The following is a 24492-nucleotide window of genomic DNA, read 5'->3' on the forward strand; positions in this document are numbered from 1 at the left end:
TCATTGAGCTTAAAAGGAAATTACTGTAAAAGGGACATCTCTATTTCTCTAACAGACCAGCCAAATAGATACATAAGTATTAGGCGTACAAATTACACCTGCATAGCACAGACGATCATCCCGCACACTTCCAGATAGAGCCATAATAAGTGTGACTGGATACTGCATGTGGTCGGGGCCATGAGCTTGACACCTGGCTTTGCCATCTGTGTGATTCCGGGTCAATGTTCCTATCCTCTCCCAGCCTTAGTTTCTTCTTTGGTAAAAAGGTGACACTCACAAGTGCTTCCTCCTGCAGTTGCCAGGAGAATTAAAATCATGGATGGCTACATTGCTCAGCACCCCCAGGTACACAGGAGGTGCTCAATACGTGAAAGCTGGTAGGTAGGAACACGGTTCTAAACACGATGGCAGTAACAGTACCGGTAGCTAACAAAGCAAGTGTTTGCTCCGTGCCAGGAGCCGGGCCTGTGTTACCACACATAGTGCCTACGATGTTCTATGAGATAAATATGATTTACAGCCCACCTCTCCATCTTGTAGGTCAGAAAATAGGCAGAGAGAGATGGTGCCAGTAGTTGAAGGTCACACAACTAAAGACTGGAGATCTGGGAAAGTTAAAGGACAATGTGAGAAGTGACCAGGAGTCCACTGGAATGTCAGGGCTGTCTCTGGGGAGAAGAGATTAACTGTAAAATCAGTGCCTGGGCCCTCCACCTGGCAAATCACAGCAAACCTGGCCTGGGGGTTCCCTCCCCGTTCGATTCCTCCTAGCTGCTGTCTCTTTAGGGAGCAGGTCCTTCTCAGGTCTGCCAAGGCCAGGCTCCCTGAGAGCCTGCTCTAGGACTTCTAGGTGACTCATCTGCCTTGGTTAATGGGCTTTCCTGCCCTCCCTATACCCTGTCATCCCCCAGTGTTCCCCAAACCGCCCCTTTGCTCTGCACTCTCTCCCCTGTTCCACCCTGTGTCTGAGCTCTTGACGCTGGCACGCTGCTTCCTACTAATTATCCACCTCAGGTGCAAAAATTAGCACCTTGCAAGTTCACATGCACCCTTTATACTTTCGTTGTCAGAGATGTGCATGATCTACAGTGGCAATCTGCATGGGGAATCCCGTCCCAAGCGAAGGTGACACTAGCATCGCAGTTGTATCAGTTTCCTGGGGCTGCCGTGACATTTCGACCCAAACTGGTGGCTGAACAAATGTGTCCTCCCACAGATCTGGAGCCCAGCAGCCTGAAGTGAAGGTGTCAGCAGGGCCATTCTCCCTCCTTTTGGTGGAGGACTCTTTCCTGCCTCTTCCAGCTCTGGTGGCAGCAGGTGTTCCTTGACTTGTGGCTGCTTTGCTCTAATCTCTGCCTGTGTTCACACGGCCTCTCACTGTGTGTCCCTGTATGTCCCTTTCGACCAAAGAACACTTTGTCATTGGGCCCACCCTAATCCAGGGTGATCACCTGAATCCTGACCTTACTTATCCCTGCAAAGACCCTATCTCCTAACAAAGTCATATGCTGAGACCCCAAGTAGACATGGATTTAGGGGGGAAACTCTATTCGGACCACTAGCGAGATCTTCACATAGAAGATGTGCCTGATGGGGCATCTGGGTGGCTCAGTCAATTAAGCATCTGCCTTCAGCTCAGGGTCCTGGGATTAAGCCCCATGTGGGGCTCCCTGCTCATCAGGGAGTCTGCTTCTCCTTCTGCCCCTCCCCCTGGCTTGTGCATGCTTTCTCTTTCAAATAAATAAATACAAATCTTAAAAACAAAACAGAAGGGGATCCCTGGGTGGCTCAGCGGTTTAGCGCCTGCCTTGGGCAAGGGCATGATCCTGGAGTCCCGGGGTCCCAAGTTGGGGTCCCTGCATGGAGCCTGCTTCTCCCTCTGCTTGTGTCTTGCCTCTCTCTCTCTCTCTCTCTCTCTCTCTCTCTGTATCTCTCATGAATAAATAAATAAAATCTTTAAAAAATAAAAAAATAAAAGCAAAACAGAAGATGTGCCTGATAGTCTTTGTGACAGGTTTATTGAGCCCAGTGGGTACAAACATGAAAGGGTTGAATTTTCCTCCAAGGACAGTAACCAGCCCTATATTCTTACAAATCCTCCTTTCCTGGCCCTTAGTGGCCTCATGGCAGAGCCTATAGCTTTCTGGCAAATTTCCTGTCTTTATCAGGCCAGTCCAGTTCAGATCAGCTTAAAACATTCCAGGACCTTCCAGCTCAGCTTTACCCCAGGGCCTGAGAGTGTGGTATGGATATGGCCTCACCCTGGCTCCTTCCTAAGGCTTCTTTATGTTTCTGGTTCCCAAAGTGCACCAAAGAGATGATTCCATGGATGACCAGGTTTGGCCAGTGTACGTTAAACCAAGCTACCCAGATGTGTTTACTTTAGACTCAGTGGAGTGTGGATGCAGATCCAAGAGCTGGTGGTCTCCAAGCCTGTTCAGTCCAGGAAATGATTTTTCCACAGAATATGCTTCTACCCTGGTGTTCCCCGGAGCACACTCTGGGAAGTACTAGACTACATAAAATACTGTAAGATACAAAATCTATCCACAACTGTTATGCATTCAGAGCCATAGAAGATGAGTTTTGAGTAAATACACCAGCTCAGGAACAATTTTGCGATTTATTCAGAAAATTGGCTTCTGGATCACTGTGGACAAGACCCAACTTGGCCAGAAGATGCAATCCCTCAGCAGAGCCACACGGACAGCTCAGCTGGCCAAGTTTTATTCTCAGAAAGGATCAGAGACGAAAATGCTCTGATTTCCCTAAAGCCCAGTTTCGGCAGCCAGGAGGGTGGAACTCTCATATCGAAAAGCAAGTGGTTTCAAGAAAAATTTCCATTAGAGTGTAGTTCTCTAATGTATGCAATTATGTTATGCAGATTCAACTATAGGCACTCAGCAGAATAGTAAAAATAACAATAACATAATAATGAGAGAAAAGACGGGATAAATGAACTTAAGCGCCAGGCAGCTTTCACCTGCCATTCTCACGGTGTGGAACTGGGCCCCGTTCAGTAAGCCTCGGCTCCTGAGCGCCTCTCTGCCCCCAGCAGGAGTCCGGTGCTTAAATATCTACTGTTTTCATGCAACATGGCCTCGAAAAGCTGGCCAACTTCTTCATCTGGTGCTCAACTGAACAATCAGACAACCTTCCCCTACGTCGCCCGCAACCTGGCTGCGCTGGACTGATGGAGAAAACACACCAGCCTCCAATTTAATGCCTCTCCAAGGGTCTTCACAGGTCATTTCTGACCTTAGGCATGTGTGTTCCTCCCAGGAGCTGCACTGACTATAGAGCTGCCCCTGCCACATCAGAGATGACTCCCCCAGAGTCTTAGAACTGCAGAGAATCTGGTTTTGCCCATACTGTCAAGGCAAATATTTTCTGAAAGCCAGGACTAACCAGACAACTGCGTTCACTAGGGCCCACCAAAGAAAGTCCATTAACCCATGCTACACCCCGCTTTCCATTCCATTGACACCCACTCCCCTGCAAAAATAAACAAAAAAACCCTGAACCCTAAAGAAAACATTTATTTATTTATTTATTCATTCATTCATTCATTTCTTTATGATTTTACTTATTTATTCATGAGGGACACACAGAGAGAGGCAGAGACATAGGCAGAGGGAGAAGCAAGTTCCCCACAGGGAGCCCAATGTGGGACTTGATTCCAGGACCCCAGGATCACGACCTGAGCTGAAGGCAGACACTCAACTACTGAGCCCCCCAGGTGCCCCAAAAACATTTTTTAAAAGGTTTTATTTACTTATTTGAGAAAGAAAGAGGGAAAGAAGAGAACACACAAGTGGGGGAAAGAAGAGGGGCAGGAGAGGGAGAAGCAGACTCCTCCCTGAGCAGGGAGCCTGACTCGGAACTCGATCCCAGGACCCTGGGATCATGATGTGACCTGAAGGCAGACTCTTAACTGACTGAGCCGCCCAGATGCCCCAGACAACATTTTCATTTTTAAAATCTGATTGAGCTGCCTGAATGAGGTAGCTCTATAATCCTCAGTAGATAGTAAGGATCACTTTATCCCCTTAGCCAACAGCCCACCAAAGTTTGGGGCTTGGGGTTCAGAGATTCAGAAGGCTCAGCAGCCTGGGAACACAGAGCCAGTTCCTGCTCTCTCAGCTTTGCCCTCCCTGCATACAAACCCCACTGCCCAGAGAATGATGTCCAAACTCAGGGATCTCTGCCTGCTGGACCAGGACAAGCTGAGCCCCCCAAGGCAGGGTCTGGCTCTCATTCATCCGCAGGTCTGCCTAGCACTGAGCACAGATGGTGGCACATAAGCCAAATGGAGCTTAATGAATGAATGGCAACTGGGTGAAAGAGTAACCCGTATAAAACACAGGTACCCTATGTGCAAGTCTCAGCACAGGCTTGCATCAAAATTAGAAAAAAAAAAAAACAAAACTGGAGAGCAATTTAAATATTTGCCAAATTTCTCAAGGTCCCCAAAATTCCTCCGAATTTTCCTAACTTTTCTCATTCCCTTCCCATGACCCTTTCTGTATAAATACAGCTCTACTCTTTCCTAAAAGCACAAGGTAGCTGGTTAAAGGCACCAGCTCTGAGGTTCATCTTGCTGGGTTCAAATTTCTGTCACCTTCTAACTGGAACAGGTACGTGGCATGTGGTAAGTGATTAATTAATGAAACTTCTTATTTAAATCCTATTGGCCTCTCTAATTTATTGGTTTGTTTTAATTTAGCCCCCTTTTCCCTTAATGCAAGAAAAAATGTCTATTCATTTTCTGGGGCTGCCAAAACAAATTGTCACAAACTTGGTGGCTTACAACAGCAGGGATTTATTCTCTCACATCTCTGGAGGCCAGATGTCCAAAGTCAAGGTGTTGGTAGGGCTGTGCTCTCTCCAAAGCTCTAGAAGAGACTTTGTCTTTTGCCTCTTCCAGCTCCTACTGGCTGTTTGTATCCTCAGATTTGTGGGTACATCATTCCAACCACTATCTCTGTCTTCACGTGGCCTTCCCTTCATGGGAGCTTTTGTCATTGGATTTAGGGACCACCCAGAAAATCCAGGATGATCTCATTTCAAGATATTGAACTTAATTACATCTGCAAAGACACTTTTTCTAAATAATGGCATATTCACAGATTCCAAGGGGGCAGGATGTGAACATATCTTTTTTGGATGAGCACCATTCAACCCACTATGAAATGACACTGGGTCCTTCCTCTTGTGGGTGGTGGGAGGGGAGAGGGTTGGATGCTCCTGTAATTTAATTTTTTTTTTTTTATCCGTGTCATGACGAATAAGTCAAGTCGGCAGCCAGCATCAAGTACTTGGGAACCTGGGAGGAAAGAGAAGCAGGTGGTGGAAAGTCACTTCTGACTCCTCTTTTTCACTGATGCTCATCAAGTCTTTCAATGATGCAAGTTTGCAGCATTGAATATCTAACTGCAAGAGCCACTGCACCCTGGGGGTGGGAGGGATGGAGTACATGAAGCAGTGAGTTTCAGCTACCAGCTGTGACCCTCAGACAGACACGTCCTGGGACAAAGCACTTTCACTTTCCCATAGAGGGTGGTCAGCTGCATGCATCCCTGGCTGGGGGTGGTTCAGGTTAGTTATTTATTGATATCCTGTTAAGATTCCAGCTTTGGCTGCACTGAAGGGATCCAGGAGGCAGTGACTTCACTAGACTCAAATTGCAATCAGCCAGCCTCTTGGCTCATGTGTTTATCTACCCAGAACTATTTTTGGTGTGTGTTCATAGACAGCACACACCAAAGTATTTGGTATTTGAGATGCAAGCGTGAAGGATGATTAAAGTTAGCTGCTAATGAGCATGCCTAGAATAGATATACTGTGTGTGTGTGCGCGCACGCGTGCGTGCACGCACTCCATGTGTGTGCTCTGTTGAGTGTCTGCAAAGCAGATGTCTACAAATCTGCCCTCAGGTGACCTCACCAAAGTCCTGGATCAGCTAAGCTATCCATGGATGGCAAATGGAAATGCATAAACACTGGTCTGTCTCAAAATACTGCCTTATTAAACATCCCAGATCCCCTGTCGATGTTCTACTTATCATCCAAAGCCTAACTCATCCCACCTTATCAAGGAGCCTTGTTTGATCATCCTCTGAACTCCTAGAGCAGAGACAACAAATAGGCTTCATCTCTAGTACCAACTTGAACCAAACTGGCAAGGATTACTTGGAGCACCATGTTGAGGAGGATACTAAGAACTGATCTGAGCTGGGATAAATGAGGCTGTGTTAGTTTCCGGGCTGCTGTAGCAAAGTACCCCCATCTGGGTGGCTTGAAACAACAGAAACTTATCCTCTCATAGTCTGGAAGCTAGACGCCTGAAATTCAGTTGTAGGCAGGACCATGCTTCTTCCAGAACCTCTAGGAGAGGACCTTTACTTGCCTCTTCTAGCTTCTGGTGGCCCCCAGCATTCCCTGGCTTGTGGCTGCTCACTCCAGTCTCTTCTCCATCTCTGGGTGGCTGTCTTTCCTCTGTGTCTGTGTCTCTGCATAGCATTCTCCTCTGCGTGTGTGTGTGTGTGTGTGTGTGTGTGTGTGTGTGTCCAAAACTCCCTCTGCTTATAAGGTCATCAGTCATGGGATTAGGGCCTGCCACAATGACTTCATCTTAACTCGATTACATCTACAAAGACCACATTGATGGTGCCTGGGATTAGGGTTTCAGTGTATTGTGTGGGGGGATACAATTCAATCCATAATGGATATCATGAACAATTAGGAATGTTTTTTATGAGTGAAGGAAAGGACCACGAATTTCCCAAATGTGCCCTAAGCACTTTTGGTATCCATTTAGTTGGAAATAAGCATAGGCTGCTACGACTAGCGTTAACTCTCTATCTATCTATCTATCCATCCATCCATCCAACCATCTATCTAATCTTTCTACCAACCTGTCCTTTATCATCTATCTATGATCTATCATCTATATCTACCTATTTGCCTTCTTAGAGAGATCAAAATTTCGTGGAGAGCACAGACTATAGCTATCTTAGACCATTCAGGCTGTTATAACAAAGCATCACAGATTAGGTAGCTTATAAACAACAGAAATTTGTTTCTCACAGTGCTAGAGGAAAGAAGTCCAAGATCAAAGTATCAGCATGGTTGGATGAGGGCCCTCTCCTGGTTTACATATGGCAACTTCTCTCTGTGTCGTTATGTGGTGGAAAGGACAAGGCTGCTCTCTGGGGCTTCTTTTATAAGAGCACTAATCTCATTTATGGGGACTCCACCTTAGTGACCTCATCACCTCTCAAAGACCCCATGTCCTAAAACCACCACCTTGGGCATCAGGTTTTCAACATATCAATTCTAGCAGGATACAAACATTCAGACCACCACACTAGCTGAAAGCCTTTATATTTTTCCCACCCAGGATCTAGATGGAGGAGACAATAAATACTTGTTCAGTAATTAACCTTCATTGTTTGGGCTCTGAAATTAGGTCAGAAGAAAGTTCTCTCTGAAGTACCATCCCCTAAGGGCTGCTGAGGGTAATGCTGGATGTCTACTGAAGAGCTAGGGGCCTGGGTTTGCTGGTTTACCCTCCATCTTCCCAGCCCCTCCCCATGTTCGAGACGTCTCATCTACCAAATCCTACACGTGTACCAGGGTATCCCCCTCTAATAGGACAGCCCTGTAATTGTTCAGCGAGATGATAGCGCCAGGCTCATCCATCAAACCCTCCTCTAATAGTTTGGTTTTCCTAATGGAATGCAGTGTCCTAAAGAAGAAGAGAAGCACCATAATGTGAGGTTTTATGTAGGCTGGTTTCTAGCTGTGAGCTATGGAGCTGAAATGATAGTTAAATCGATGGAGAGGCACTAAGCTATCGCCTCTGAATCTGGGCATCCGTAAAACCCGATTATTGACAGCCCTGAGTGGATGTGTTGCAGGCCGGCTCTTCTAGCCCTGATTGGGGCTCCCTCTCTTTCTCTGTGGACAGAAGCAGCCCGAGAGAAATGGAAATATAATGGCCAGCTGATTGTTTTCACAGTCTGCACGACAGACCGCCCCCCTAACAAGACTCTAGGTCAAGTGCTCTTCTCTACTCCGTGGATCTAGTGGGGAGAAATTAGCTCTCAGTGGTATTCCCAATTACGGAGAAAAGCCCTGGTCTGGCTGTAATGTGTCTGGCAGCGGACCAAGAGGCAAGAAGCCTGTCTTCTCCCCCAGCCTCGTGGCGTGACCTTGGGAGGTGACTTTGCCTCTCAGCTTCTATGCCGCCTCATCTGTAGTGACCCACCTTTCATTACTTCATAGTTATACTCTAGGATAAATGAGACAAGGCTCTACACCATTTAGTCTTCCAGAAATACTGGAACCAGGTAAAGGCAAAGGAGAGCCTTTTCTTTTCTTTTTGCTACACGTGTTACTAACTTGTGGGAATTTTTTCTTAATAATAGCAAAAATGAATGGATTTATACAATTTTGTTTTGTTTTGTTTTCCTGGGGAGCCCTGAAGCATTTCAGGGGGTGTTGTATTATCGCTCACTTCTTTTGTGGCATGTGCCCATTTCTTAATCAGCAAACTGAGCGAAGGCTTGAAGTGAGCCACGTTGATGGGCTGGAACTAATTCCTCCTCCTAATCTAGTGTGGTGTTTTACCGCCACTGCACGGGTCCCCCGGGGACACTCAGGAGATATTGGCTCTGACACAATTATTAAGCCCCATCTCTGCGTGCTCCCGCCCTCCCTCCATGCCAGCCAGCTCTGCTGACTTTCTTTTACATCTTTACAAGCACCAAGTGCTTTCCAACTTCAAACTATGCACACCTGTTCTCCCGTGTGTGGGAAGCTCTTCCTGCACATGTTTCCTCTGGCCAATCCCTACCCATCCCCCAGGCTGCAGCTGCAATGTCACCTTGGCAGTGAAGTCTTCCATGGTCCCCAGGCTTTGTCAAGTACCCCCATTCTGTGCTCTCATAGGCACTGTGTTTTTCCTTTACAGAGCTGATCACACCTGTAACTAAATGTTAGTTTAGTATCTGCCTTCCCCACTGATGGCAAGTTCCATGCGGACAAAGACCTATTTGTCTTGTTCATTACTGTGACTCCAGCACCAAGAAGGCACCCAGTAAAAATCTGGAGAATGAGTGGATGGATGGATGAGTCATAATGATGGATGAATGGACTGATAGGTCCATTCTGGATGGAAGAAGGATAGATGGGTAAATGGATGTATGGTGTATGGATGTATAGATAAGGGATGGATGGATCCATGGATGGATGAATGGAGGGATAGATGGATGATAGATAGTTGGACAGACAGGATGAATGAGTAGATGATGTATGTATGTATGTATGCATGTAGTATATCTGTACATGAGAGTGATCCACAATACCAGTATTTATCACTGAGAGAAAGTTCTCAGTTCCAAATGTTCAGAAAAGTTCATGGGTGCAGACCTAGTGTACCTGTCAACAGGGCCATGTCTCTTGAGACTCTGGGGAGACCCTTCCTTGCCTCATCTGAGTCTGATGGTGGCCATCAACCCTTGGTGTCCTTGGCTCGCAGTTGCATCGCTCCGATCCCTGCGTCCACTCCCCCATGGTATTCTCCCTCTGTGCTTCGGTCTTCACATCACTCTCCCCCTTGTTACCAGGACATGAGTTTTATTGGATTAAGGGCCCACCTCCTCCAATATGACCTCATTTCAATTATACCTGCAACACTCTTGTTTCCAAACAAGGTCACATTCTGAAGTCCTGTGGGTTGAGACTTCAACATATCTTTTTGGGGGGTTCAACTCAACCTGTAGCAATCCATTAAACAGCATCACCTCACCCAGATGTGTATCCTAGAGACAGTCCTGCATAGGATGATAAAGAGACGCACGTGAGGACATCAGTGGAGACGCGGTTCGTCCCAGCAAGAAGCCAGAGGTGACCTGCCCGTCCACGGACAAACCAGATGTGATACATGCAGGTGATGGACAAACGCACAGCAGGCGGAAATCATCCGATGGATTTGCATATATCACCGTGGATAGAGCTTTAAAACAGTGTGTGAAATGAAAAAGAGTAGAAACTAGACTAAGATTTATGACACAATAGCACTGACATAAATCTGAAATATTTACCCAAAGAACAACATTATGTATGTTTCATAAGCATCGGAAAGTGGGTTGGAAGGATTTATTTTGAAGACGCTGGAGTTGCTGCCTGTGGGAGGCAGTGGGAAGTGGTAACAGTAGATGAAGGCACTAACTAATACGGGAAGGCACAAGGGGCCCTTGAACAGAAGCTGAACGTGTGGCATAAACTGGCAGCACGTCCCATGAATGTGTGCATCGAGTCCAAACTATAGAAAGAAGGGAGAAATCCTATAAGGGATTCCTTAGTGACGCTTGTGCCGAGGGCTCGGAGGGCTGCGGTCCAGCCACCGTGCACAGCAGGGACACTTAATCTGCTATGGAACACCAGCAAAGACTTTGTGGAGAAAACAGCACTTGCACTAAGTCAGGGACCTGGAGTTGTGCTGGGCAAAAGGAGGACAGAAAGTTCCAGAAGGAAGGACTGCGTGTGTACGAGTCCCAAGGAAAGCCCAGCGGGCCTGTCTGTGTCAGCCTGGGGTCAGCAGCACAGTCCCCATGCTGTCACTCTGCTTCAGACAACACCTGTTCCCCGCCCAAGTGCAGTCCCAGCATTGACAGATCCTCCCTTTCTCTGAGAGAAGTCATTAATCTGAAACCTTTTCGTTTTACCTGCTATGATCTAATTTATCTAGGAGGAGGTACCGAGTCACGCCCACCAGGATGGCTTTGATAAAATGCATGAAACAGAAAGTAACCGGGGCTGGCTAGGCTGTGGAGGAACAGGAAACATTGTGTGTTGCTGGGGCAAATAGAAAATGCCTCAGCCACTGTTAGGAAAGTCGGAAGGTTCCTCGAAAAGTTAAACTGGAATCTCCATATGACTCAGCAATCCCACCCCTAGGGATGTGCCCCAGAGAGCCGAGAGCAGGTGCTCAAAAAAAAAGCACCACCACACGCACGTGCATTGCAGTGCTATTCACAAGCAGCCGGAAGGTGGAAAAACAAACCCAAATGTCCACTGACTGATGAATGGATAAGCCAAATGCAGTCTAGCCACACATGGGAATATTATTCAGCCATAGCAAGGAATGACCTACTGACACCTGCTACAGTATGGATGAGCCTCAAAAACATTATGCTAAGTGAAAGAAGCCAGACACGAACTGGGTCACATACTATGATTTCGTTTATAAGACATGTCCTCAGTAGGCAAATCCTGAGATAGAAAGCAGATTAGCAGTTACCAGGGGCTGGGGGTAGGGGACGGGGGAGGGAACAGGGATGAGTGAATAATGGGTCTGGAGCTTCCTTTTGGGGGTGATGAGAATGTTCTGGAACTAGACAGAGGTGGCAGTTGCACAAGATTGTGAGTGCACTGTCACCGAACAATGTTCACTTTAAAATGGTTAGGTTTACATTATATGAATTTCACTTCAGTTAAAAAAAAACAAACTGAGAAAATTAAATATTTAAGAGATTTTTAAAAAGTGGGCCGAAAGAAGCCCACAGGCTGACTCTGAGGCCTGGGGATGCCCTCATCTAAGTCTGGTGTGGGGCTTACGGTTAGCATGAGCCCCCACGGGCAATCTGGCACAGAGGTGCGGGTTAGGATCCCTGCTTTACTGGAAGGAAACTGCGTCTCCAAGAGGTAGGATGATTGGATCAGGGTCAAGTGCAGCCACTGGTGCTGGCAGCCAGAGTGTGATGTCTAAGCAAATTGATCCCATGCACCCTGCGGTTGGGGCCAAGGGCTGTGAAAAGCCAAGAAGGGTGACAGCTATGAAGCAGGTGGTGGAAGGAGGCCTTGTCTGAGCTGGAAGGCCAGACAGGAACCATGCATCAAGATTCCTTGGGAACTGTCACCTCCTCTCTCATGGCCCCCGAGTCCTTGCTGTGAATTTAAGACAATTCAGTAAAGCCATGTGGAGCATTTTCTATGCACGGGGCTTGTGCTATGTGTGAAAATAATAAAGACGACAAGCGTGAAGGCAAAGTATGTTCTATCCAGGACCTTCTCTGGAGCTCACAGTAAGGCGGAAGCAGAGCTTGCATATCCTGCAGGCATTTCACTTGCACCAATTCAACAATATGTAGTTGGCCAAAAAGAAAGGGAAGAAATGTTCATTGAAAGCATGTGGACAATGCCACCTGTCATATCCCTATGTGACTTGCTGCCCAGGAAGCACAGAAGTGGGATGTAGGGATCTGTGATCTGGCCCGCTCCAAGCCTGGGGGCCTCTCCTAGCATGAGTAGCTCTCTGTACCATGCGTCACTCCAGAGTGGGGTTTCTCAGCCTCGGCACTGTTGACAGTCTGGGCTGGATTGTCACTCATCATGGGGGGCTGCCCCGTGCAGTGAAGGATGGTAGAGGCATTTACAGGGTGTTTAGAGGCATCCTCTGCACGCTACATGATAGTAACCCCCCTGCCTCGTGGTGACAACCAAATACATCTCCAGGCATGGCCAGATGTTCCCTAGGGGCAAAATCACCCCGGTTGACAACCATTGCTCTAGAGTGTAACATGCATATGTTTTATATAATAGGTTTTCAAGGCCCAAGAGCCTTGGTTGAACACCTCACCTGGTGTTCAACAGCAAGAGCCGAGATCGGTGCAGTGAGGGGAAGAAGTGTCTGTGCTGTGCCAATCTTCGGAGATGGCAAATACCATTCCTTCAGGGGAAGGAAGTACAAGAGATTTTCATGCACAGTTTTCCCTTGACTGTAGCATCAAGTACCCATACACACTGGGACTCAAAGGTGGTATTACCACCCCATTGTATAGGTGAGGAAACAGAGGATCACAGGGAGTCTGTTACTTGCTCAAGGTCTCAGAGCTAAGAAGTGATAGAGATTTGAGTCCAATCTGTGTTACTTTAAAATCCGCCCCCTTTTCCATCTCACTATTTTGCTTCCCTATCAGCAAAAGGGGCCCGGATTAAATCAGTGTGCCAGGATACAGACTCTTCACAGACTCTCACTAATGGAGGTAACACTGAGCAGTCATCTGCCTGCCTCCTGGTTCCAGATTAGACACAGGTAAATTCAGATTCAAAAAGATATTTATTGACCTGTCAATTACTTGGCACTTGTCTGATTGCAAGAGACAGAATCCTAACTCAGACAAGCTTAAACCAAAAAGGGAATGTGCCAGCTCATATAACTGGGAATTTCAAGGGGCGATGGCTTCAGGCATGGTCGGATCAAGGAGCTCAAATAGGACAATCACTCCATATTTGTTTTCCTCTTCGATAGCTTCATTCTTCCCACCTGTATACTAAGAGAGCCATTAACAACACCATGTCTAAAACTTGAGCACTTAGGGCAGCCCCAGTAGCGCAGTGGTTTAGCGCCGCCTGCAACCTGGAGTGTGATCCTGGAGACCTGGGATCGAGTCCCACATCGGGCTCCCTGCATGGAGCCTGCTTCTCCCTCCTCCTGTGTCTCTGCCTCTCTCTCTCTCTCTCTCTCTCTATGTCTATCATAAATAAATAAATAAATCTTTAAAAAATAAAAATAAAAAAAAAATAAAACTTGAGCACTTAGAAACCCAGCAGAAAAACTTTCTCCATTCCAATAGTTTCATCAACATTCCTAAACTTGACTCTGGCTGTCCCAGCATGGTTGGGTCCCTTGCACATCCAGGAACTAATCGCTATGGCCAGAGGTGTGTGGAACTCTCTGAGACGGCCTGAGCTACCTGTGCATCTGTAGGGTTTGAGGGTAAGGCGATCCCTGAATCTTGTGAAGGAGATCAGGCAAGAGGGAGACTGGGATGGGAACAGACCCGCCGGGTGAAGCAGAATGGCACTACACCCTCATGGTGCACCAAGAACTGGGCGTGGCGTGTGCAGTACACAAGGCCCTTTAATCCTCCCGACCTGATAGCATTATTGCTGGGGCTCAGGGAGGCTTGGCGTCATGGGCAGCACCTCCATTCCAGGTGCAGGAACAGCCCTCTGTGCCCAGAGCCACCCTGCCCTTAGGAGCTAAGGACTTGAACCCAGACCTGCGCCACCCGGAGGCCCCAGCTTACCGGCCCTCCCCCCCCAGAAGCTCCTGTCCCCTGGTGAGCTGCAGGAAACCTCCTCAGTGCTTTGTTCCAGTCTCTTAACTCGCAAACCCAGTCAGCGAGTTCTTTATTTCCACAAATGGTGCTATTAAACTAATGGCTCCGGGAACCACAGGCCGGCCTCGGAGCAGCCACACGTCCCTCGAGCCTTGTGCGCGCTCTGGCTTCCAGAGGGACACATCAGAAGTTCCAGGAGCCGAGGCCCCCGCGGAAACGTTGACGTGTGCCATTTTGTTTCAGGATGGCCAAAGAGCAGCACACACCTTGCACGAGCTCCTCGTGCAACCATCTCCCCAGGGGCTCGAGGTGGCCGGCGGCAGTCGCCCCCTGGCAAAGTCCCCCGCGCGGGCTGCGGTGGCAGACCTCAGCAGGCAAAATAGCTGAGAAGCCCGGGTGGAAACAGAGGCCTCTTTCTGTTTGGTCAATAAGCAGCTGTGAAGGATGCGTAGGATGGAGCTAAATTTATTTGTTCCCTTCTTTCTCAGAACAGCAGCAGCGAGCCCCGGAGTGCAGCTGTCTCGCTCTCCCGTGAGCCTTTTGCAGGCACCAGCATGCACCGAGCCTGGCGCTCCGGGCCCCTGCCTTGCCGCCTGTTCCAGGCCTGCCCTGGGCAGGAGCATGCAGCGCCTCGCTGTGCTTTGGGGCTACATTCCCTGGCCGGGGCAGAAGTCTGGAGGCTGCCTCGGAGGCCCCGGGGTGGAATCCAGCACCTTTGAAAAACAGGCTGCAGAGCGCAGAGCCCCGGGCCTGGGGGAAGGCAACTTGCAGCCACGCCCTGGAAAACCACCCCAGGCCCGGCCGCCTCTGCTTTCACTGCTCAGACCTGTGGGAAACTTGCAAGACACCAGCCAAGGGGGGCGGCGGGGCGCGGGGGCATCTCGAGAGGGGCCTCCCGGACACACAGCCCAGCTGGCTTGGCGGAGTCCTTCCCGGGATCTCTCTCTCGGTTTGGGGGTTTTTTGGAAAGCTGAGCCGAGGGCCACCCTTAGCCAGGCCTGCGTCTGCTGCTCCAAGGGTTTTTTTTTTTTTTTTTTTTTTTTTTTTTTTACAAGTGCTTTGTTGAGACTTTCAAAAGGTGCCCACGGGTGGGGAAGTGAAAGGAGGAGGGGACGGGGAAGAAACTGCTGCTTTATTTCTAGCCTTGCTTGAACGGCTTCTTGGCGGTTACTGCTCCCGTTTTGCTGACTCAGAAGCATCCCCCCAGCTGCTCACCGGAAACACAGCTGTTAGGCGAAAATAACCACAGAGCCGAGCATCGTGCACCTTCCAGAAAAGAGGGCAGAAAACCTCAAAACAAAAGAGAAGAGGACGAAACAATAAAAGAGGCACCGGCGGCAGCCCGGTGTGGCTCTGCCCCTCGCCCAGGCCCCGGGCTCAGAGCAGAGCGGAGTCGTGGGCAGCCTTTCTGACTGCAGTGGGTCCCCTCATGCCCCCTCCCAAGAGTGATGTGAGGGCATCCGGAGGCCCTGGGGCCTGTGACTGGGATCCCCCGGGAAAGGGGGCTTTTTAGATGTGATTAACTGACGGGGTCTCCGGAGGAGATCATCCTGGATTACCTGGGTGGGCCGTAAATCCAGTGACAGGTGTCCTTGCAAGAGCGAGGCAGAAGGAAATCAGACACAGAAGGAGAACACACGGAGACGTACAGAGGACAAGGCAGGGGGATGATGGAGGAGAGATGGGTGTTATATGCAGCTACAGGTCGAGGAACACCAAGGATTTGTTACGGCAGCGGTAGGAAATGACCAGAGCACCCCCAGCTTGCTTTTGCTGGGTCCTGGCCCCAGCAACCCCTTCCCCTTGGGCAGACTGAACACATTAACGGCATCTCGCTTGCCAGGTGTCTTAGGTGGACACGGAGCTTCCCTTTCCTTGGGGCTTCATGATTATCAGGAAGGGCTTGAGGACTCCAGGGACTAGGCAGGAGAGCTGGGATCTCTGGTTCTGGATAAGAGTCTGCTGCAGGCCGAGCGTGTGACCCCGTCCCCCAGCCACCATTCACATTGCACGACAGACGACAGGTTCTGGGTTTAAACACCGTTCTGCCACTTGCTAACTATGTGGTGTGGGGTGAGGTTTCTAACCTCTTGAGGCCTCAGTTTCCGCCTCTGTGCAATGGGGGGATGACCTGAAAACCACCCTGCTAGGAAATGGAGATGTTGAAAAAACTAATTATTGGGGCGACTGGGTGGCTCAGTCAGTTGAGCACCCAACTCTTGATTTTGGCTCAAGTTGTGATGTCAGAGTGATGAGATCGAGCCCTGTGTTGGCTCCTTGCTCAGCAGGGAGTCTGCTTGGGATTCTCTCTCCCCCTCTCCTTCTGGCCCTGCCACTCATATTCTCTCTCCCTAAAATAAATAAATAAAATCTTAAAAAAAAAAAAAAAAGAAAAGGATAATTATTGTTAATGCATACCAGAGTCTCTAAGGAAGTTGGGGCAATTGCCAGAGGCCAACAACAGAGAAGGAAAGACAGTCCAGAGCTGATGGTACGGTGCCAGTAGGTCTCCAGTGGGAGCTGGGGACAGGAGACATCATCCATGTCACACAGGCTGTGATGTGATCCCCTCAGCCCTGGGAACACAAAAGATGTAGTTAGTGCACTGAGACTATTGTGTCATGCCTCACGAAAATCACAAAAATCTCAAGGCTTTGTGTGGCTCATCTACAAAATAGAAGAGTTGATATATTTCTAATGTTTTTATTCTTTGATTTTTTAAAAGATTTTATTTATTTATTTGACAGAGAAAGAGTGTGTGTGCGTGTGCACAACAGAGGGAGAAGCAAGCACCCTGCTGAGCACAGAGCCCGACGTGGGGCTCCATCCCAGGACCCTGGGACCATGACCTGAGCCAAAGGCAGATGCTTAATCGACTGAACCACCCCAAGAGCCCCTATTTTTAATGTTTTTAACAGACATTCATAGATTTGAATAAATAAATGAATAAATATTAAATATTTATATACATAAAGATTACTATGACAATTAATCATGTGTTTTCTGTCCATAACTAACAGATGTTAGCATTTTGCATACTTGCTACAAAGGTGAGATAATTCTAAAAATCCATACAATCCTTTGTGTCTTGATACTAGATTCTGAAAGGCAGGCTGAGTCTGGATAACTTAAAATAAAAAGCGAAAATACAAATTCTCTTATCTTTATTCACATATTTAAAAATTCTGGTATTCGTCATTCCTTGAGTAGATCTGAGTTTCCACCTGGTATCATTTTTCTTCAGCCTGAAAAAGAACTTGTAATATTTCTTACAGTGCAAGCCTGCTGGTGACAAATTCTACCACCTTTTGTCTGTCTGAAAAACATTTTTATTTCATCTTCATTTTCTGAGGATGGTTTTCACTGAATGTAGCCTCTTTGTTGACAGGTTTTTTGTTTGTTTTTGTTTTTCTGTTTTTTTAACTCAACATATTAAGGATGTCATTCCATTGTCTTATTTTATGGCTTGCATTGTTTTTAAGGAGGAGAATCAGTGGTATTTCTTATCTTTGTTCATTGAATGTAATATTTCTTTTCATCTTGGCTGTTTTCAGGATTTTCTTTTCATTGCCAGTTTTAAGTTGTTTTCTTTGTGTTTGTCCTGCCTGTACCTTGCAGGGTTTCTGTAGCTTTATAGTCTTTTTTCAGTTTTTGGAATATCTTCAGCCATTATCATTTCAAGTATTTTGTTCTGCCCTCCTTTCCTACTGGGGCTCTGATTACATGCAGGGTTGACCATCTAATATTGTTGCAGTGGTTCCTTTCTTCTCCTTGTGCCGTATAAGCTTATCTCATTATGTCATCATGTGCACTATATTTTTCTTCTGCAATCATTAAAATGCTGTTAAGCCTATCCAGTGAAGTTTTCATTTTGGAGATTATGTTTTTCCTCCCTAGAAGTTTCATTTGTTCTTTAAAAAGACTTCCACTTCTCCTTATGTTCATGCTTTCCTTTAAATCTTTGAACAGGGACGCCTGGGTGGCTCAGTGGTTGAGTGTCTGCCTTCAACTCAGGGCATGATCCCAGAGTCCTGGGATCAAGTCCCACATTGGGCTCCCTGCATGGAACCTGCTTCTCCTCCCTCTGCCTCTCTCTCTGTCTGTGTCTCTTGTAAATAAATAAATAAAATCTTTAATAAAAGTAAATAAGTAAATAAATAAATCTTTGAACATATCTGTAATAGCTGTTTGAAAATCCATGTCTGTTAATTACATCATCTTTGTCATTTTGGGTATATACTAACTGGTATTTCTCATGGTAATGGGCCACATTTTCTTGCTTCTTTACATGTCTAGTAATTTTATGTTGGATGCTAGACATTATTAATATTATGATTTTGAATGTCTAGATTTTTGTCATTTTCCTTTGGAATTCATTTGGCAGGCAGTTAAGTTACTTACTGGTCAGTTTGATTTTTTTTAGGCTTCTTAGAAAGCTTTGTTGAAGTAGAGACTTTCTTCTTCTTCTTCTTCTTCTTCTTCTTCTTCTTCTTCTTCTCCTCCTCCTCCTCCTCCTCCTCCTCCTCCTCCTTCCTTTTTAAAGATTTATTTATTTTATTTTGGCAGAGGAGTGGCAGAGGCAGAGAGAGAGAGAGAATCCCAAGCAGACTCCTTACTGAGCGCAGAGCTTGACAAGAGGCTCAATCCCAGGACCCTGAGATCATGACCTGAGCCAAAATCAGGAGTTAGACACAACCAACTGAGCCACTCAGGTGGCCTGTGGAGCCTCTCTTCTAAGGAAAGTTTAGCCCTACTACTTTGGTGTGACCTCACTGTTGTCGCTAAAAAATGACTTGGATGTTCAACAAGTTATTCCCATTCTGGTTTGCTAAAACTTGAATGTCTCCCAGTCTTATGAGAGCTCTGGGAATTATTCAGTTTATTCCTCTGGTAGTTGTTTATAGCATTCTGCTCAATGCCTGGGTAATTTTGTATTCAACCAATCACCCATGGGCCTCCCTATACAGACTTTTGTCACTATTTATATTGCAGCACCTTCTCTCTGGGACTTTGCCTCACAAATTGCAGCCTCTTCAACCTCCACATAAAATAATCTATATGTCCTCAACTCAGAGAAACTTCCATGCCCTGCTTGGGATTCCCCTCCCTGTGCTGCAATCTAAAAGGTACTTCTAGGCAGAAAGCCAAGGTGATCAGGGCTTACTTCATTTGTCTCGATTTTTTTCAGGGTTCACAGTTCCACACTGCCTGTTGCTCAATATCTGAAAACTGTTGTTTTGTATATATATTTTTTCAGCTTTTTAGTTGTGTACAGATGGAAAACAAGTCTGGTATTAGTTATTTCACTATGGCTGGAGGCAGAAGTTGACACTAACGAACTTAAGCAAAAAAAAAAAAGAGGGAAGGAAGAGGGGGAGAATGAGAGAGAGAGGGAGAGAAAGAGAGAGAGAGAGAGGAAGGAAGAAAGGAAGGAAGAATATACATTGGAATGGCTTGGGGGATTCACGGAATAGAAGTAATAGCCAAAGAATAGTTCTCAGAAGGGACAGAGATGAGAGAAGTTCTGGAGACCTAGGAGAATTAAGAGACAGTCTCTTTAGGGCACAGACACCTGGATAAATGAGCTCCAACCCTATGGAGATCTTTGAGATTCAAATCTCTGGGAGAATATGTCTGGCATAGCCACAGTCATGGGCTTACCTCATGGCCAGAGGAGGGCAAAACACTCTGTTTAATGATACTACCAAGATGATTGGATTGTTCTTTCCAGAGGTAAGGGGAATGGCTGCTAGACAGGCAAAAACAACAGGCACATTACACAACGTTTAGGAAATAACAAAATCTTTTAAGTAGGATTGGCTTTTAAACTCAGAGCCTTGTGGGGATTTTGCTTTTTGTTTTGTGTGTGTGTGTGTGTGTGTGTGTGTGTGTGTTGTTTTTTTGTTTTGTTTTGTTTTGTCCTGCTTTTTTTTTTTTTCTATTTAACCACTAAGCTACAGAGCTGTCTTCTTTCCCCTGACATCCCTGACTTTCCCTGCAACACAGAAAGACTTCCCCATGACAATTCCACTTTCCGGACAACATATAGGTGATAAGAATTTTGCATCAGGACGGAAATACTGGTCTAGGGGACACTGGGAAGAGATTCTCTGAGTCCGCCAGTGTTCAGGGAAGACTTCCAATGGCTAAACTCACTTGGGAGTGAAAGGCAAGCATGAACCTGTGTCCTGGGAACAGAGTAGGAAAGGAAACATGTACATTCCCCTTCCTGTACTTCTAACCACCCAGAGTTGGTGGCTCCTTGCCTGAAAGAGAAGGTTTGGAGTTTCAAGAGTGAGTATGAGGTGGCTGCAGGCTAGTTTATCAGCAGCTTAATCCAACCAAACATAGAGACAAATGCATCAACAGGTAAGGGAACCAGATGTTCTCTGCTTAGACTGTTCTGAGGAAATTCTGTTGTCCTTACTCTGCCTGGAGGCTAATCAGATACTGTGCGTGTGCGTGCGTGCGTGCGTGCAACTTCTACAAAACTCACCACCTGAAGTCCTTAAAGTTTCCGCAAACATTACTTTCCTGTATAATCATACCCATTTCAGAGATGGAAAATCTGAGGTACAGTACATGAAACTGCGAGTCAGTGTGATAAAACCAAGAATCCCATTCGTGAATATAGGGTAAAGCTCTCCTGATGTTCCGAGAGGATGATGCGAAAGCAAGGCAGAGGGGGAGAACAGGGAGGGGGGAAAGAGAAAAAGAAAAACAAGTCTTCAAAGATGCCCAGGTTTTTGGAGACTTGCGTGCTGAGAGGTGCTGTTTGTGTGCAATCAAGACTTAAACTGAAATCACAGTGCAGTGGAAGCATCTCACATCACATGGCTAAGCTCTCTCTCCAGCTTTGCTTTTTAGCCATGGCCCTTTACTGGTTCAACTTAGAAAGAAGCCTTCACTCCTTATGGGGGTTTTTTGGTTCTCAAGACAGAAATCATGGTACTTTCATGCTGATTGAGAAAAAGGCTGAGATAGGGTGGTAAAGTTACTTCCTGGAGCAGTCTTAGGGACTCATGGCTTGTTGACTGCTCTTACTACAAGGGCTGCAGGGGGAGAAGAAATAAAACTCCAAATGCCTGGAAGAAGAAGGGTAGACTCTGGGGCCCGTCTTCCAGGCTAGTGGGAGAGATGTGGGAATTAGGACAGCCTTCTGGGAAAGTGTCTAAAGCCTGTGAGGTCTGTAAAGGGACAATCGTGTTCACAATGCCTGATCCATAGTGGGTGTTCAATAAATTATCTATTGAAGGAAAGAATGATTAAATGAGTGAATGAATGTGAATCTGGAGATTCACTTCTACCCTACAGACTCCACTGCTTCCATGTCTTTGAGCTTTTTTCTGCCCTTTGCTGTCCTGGCAACTGTCTACTCACCCTTTCACAGCAGTGGATATTAAGCTTTTGTGGGCCGCAAATTCTTCTGAGAATCTGATGAGAGCAATGGACCTTCTTTTCAGAAAAGGCACAGACTCATACACACAATCTTGCACATCTTTTCCTCCTTTTCAGTTGAGAGCAAATACCCTGGACCTTGCCCATAGCTTCAGCCTGATAATTCCCCTGCTTGCTCTCTCCCCAGCCTTCCTCACCCTCTTCTCCATAAGGTCATTTACTCCTTCACTGGATTCCAACAGCACTTTTTCATTTTAGTTCAAAACTACCATATTTGGTTTGGTCACACATCTGTCATTCGGGCAGGGCTTAGAGGTGCCCTCTCTGCTCTACTCAGTATTTCTGGGGCTGGAATCATTGGAAAACTAGCTCGCTCACCTGGCTTGTGGTTGACACCAAAGACCTGGACAGCTGGGAGCTGACCCCAAAGCTGGGAGTCCTTAGGCAGCTCTGCCTGTCTTGATTGGTGTCTTGACTCAGTCCCCCTGGCATGTGCTTTGAACATACTTCATTATTCCTTAACACATCACACTGTGGTGCTTATTCATGCCCATTGATTGTGGTAATTACATCTGTTTCACAGCAACACTAAGTCATTCACTGACAAGGACCACAGCTGGTTTAATCTTTTTTTCCCCATGGCCCTAGCAGGTGCCTTGCACATAGTAGGCATTTAGTATATGCAAGTAAGACTAAAACTCAATACCATTATAAAGAATCCAATTAAAAAATGGGCAAAAGACATGAACAGACATGTCTCCAAAGAAGACATCCAGATGGCCAACAGACACATAAAAAGATGCTCAGCATCACTTACCATCAGGGAAATCCAAATCAAAACGACAATGAGATATCACCTGACACCTATCAGAATGGCTAATATCAACAACACTAGAAACAACAGGTGTCAGCGAGGATGCGGAGAAAGGGGAATCCTGGTGCAGCCACTGTGGGAAACTGTATGGAGGTTCCTCAGAAAGTTAAAAATAGAGCTACTCTATGATCTAGCAATCCCACTATTGGATATTTATCCAAAGAATACAACAACACTAATTCAAAGGGATACATGCACCCCTATGTTCATAACAGCATTATCTACAATAGCCAAGATATGGAAGCAGCCCAGGTGTCCATCAACTGATGAATAGATAAAGGTGTGGCATATATACACGATGGAATATTACCCAGCTATGAAAAGGAATAAAATCTTTACCGTTTGCAATGGTGTGGATGGAGCTAGACAGTATTATGCTAAGCAAAATAGTCAGAAAAAGACAAATACCATATGATTTCGTTCATATGTGGAATTTAAGAAACAAAACAAATGAGCAAAGAGAGAAAAAAGAAAAAGAGAGAGACAAATCAAGAAACAAACTCTGGACTATAGAGAACATCTTCCCAGAGGGGAGAGGAGCAGGAGGATGGGTCAAATAGGTGATGGGATTAAGGAGTGCACTTGTGACAAACCCCAGGTGATTAAAATAAAAAACGTAATATATACATATATATGCTAATTAGAATATATAGGCAGGTAGGTACTTGTTTTATTATTACACCCCATTACATCTGACGAATAGGATTAAATGGTAGCTTGTGTACGTATATCAATAAAGTAGAAAAAAATTTAAAACAAGGATAAAAAGGAAATAGGGACTAAGTGAAAATAAAAAGGGAGAAAGATATATTGAAATAAAGGACAAGATTGGAACCCAAAATATATACCACAGATTTCAACACCATTATTTGCAGTGGCCTTGAGCATCCTGGTGGTAAGGGCAAAGAGGGAACTATACTAAATTCCTGGTATTAGATGTAAACAAACCAATTGCTTATGGAACCCCAGCTTTTACTAGCAATGGGCTACATAAAATTACAACCTCCTTGCAGCAAAAATTATAGCAAGTTGATGCAATGAATTCCATATTATGTCCCTCAATGTAAGTTAATGGAACTTTAATACAAACAAATCTGTAAGTTGCCAAAGAAAAGAGTGCAGTTCTCGGAGAGTCTGGTTTTAGCTAAGGCAAAATATAAGACTATCCGGCTCAGCCTTTTCTAAAGGGTAGACAACAGATTACCATTCCTGGAGACCTCCTGCCCACAAGGGGTTCTGTGGTCAAGAAAAAGTAGGAAACTCACCCGTGTCTTCCTTTTGGAACCTCACAGTGAACACTGGTTTTATAGTGTTCTGGGGCTCTGAGAAGGCTCTGAGAAGGCTCTGAGAAGCCCCACAGGAAAGAAGCCCAGCATTTCCCAAGCTTCTCTGACCACTGTTGTGCAAGAACCTAGGCATAGTCTCCAAATGGGACGTAGGTTCACTGCTCCTATTATGCAGAGTTCTTTCTCTTAAGAGCATACGGGATTACCAGATTGCTATTCTTAAACAAGTTATGCCAATATCTCTTTCCTTTGTCTTTTCTTGAAAGGACCTAGGAAAAATAAAAGGTAGTATCTGCAAATCTCCTGTTTAAAGCACCTTTGTGTAAAGTCCTTTTTACCTGTTCTTTGTTATAGGTATGGCTCAGAAAAATAGAAAAAATAAAAAAGATTAGGGAGAAATGTGTCCTTCCAAATTCCAAATAAGGCAGAAGACAGGAGTGCTTGAGTGTCACCAAGAACCCACAACTTCTGCCCCTGGGAAAATAAAAAGGGGTCAGCCCCCACCTGTCCCTCGCTGGTCCCCTCGGTGCTCCATAACCCTGATCCCTAAGTGAGCAGTACTCGCTCAGACCAGTCAGAAAACTAGAGTTGCAACTTCAGCAGATGGCCAGGAGCAGCTAGGGCAATAACTGTCTATTTGTTTTGGCGTTGCGTATGAAGAGAAATAAAGGGTGTGTGTCACCCTTTGTCCAGTTCCTGTCTCTTGGTACGCTAGCATTTCCATCTCAAAAGAATCAAAGTGTGATCTAGTTCAAAAAGGGAAAGCATGCCTCATTTTGGCAGGCCATAGAACAATCCCA

General features: G+C 46.2%; 1 long non-coding RNA gene across 2 annotated transcripts; it reads right to left on the reverse strand.

The window, feature by feature from the left end:
• Nucleotides 1–3581: 3581 nt before the first annotated feature.
• On the reverse strand, nucleotides 3582–23811 carry LOC140618981 (uncharacterized). Of its 2 annotated transcripts, XR_012018955.1 has the most exons (4): nucleotides 23672–23811; nucleotides 16553–16710; nucleotides 9696–9841; nucleotides 3582–5329 (listed from the first exon to the last, which is right to left on the reverse strand). It is a non-coding gene; the product is annotated as an uncharacterized lncRNA (long non-coding RNA). The 2 variants fall into 2 exon arrangements; XR_012018954.1 differs by lacking the exons at nucleotides 3582–5329; nucleotides 9696–9841 and adding an exon at nucleotides 15168–15424.
• Between the last annotated feature and the right edge of the window lie 681 nt (nucleotides 23812–24492).

This window comes from Canis lupus, chromosome 27, assembly GCF_048164855.1.
Source record: "Canis lupus baileyi chromosome 27, mCanLup2.hap1, whole genome shotgun sequence".
NCBI classification, from domain to species: domain Eukaryota; kingdom Metazoa; phylum Chordata; class Mammalia; order Carnivora; family Canidae; genus Canis; species Canis lupus.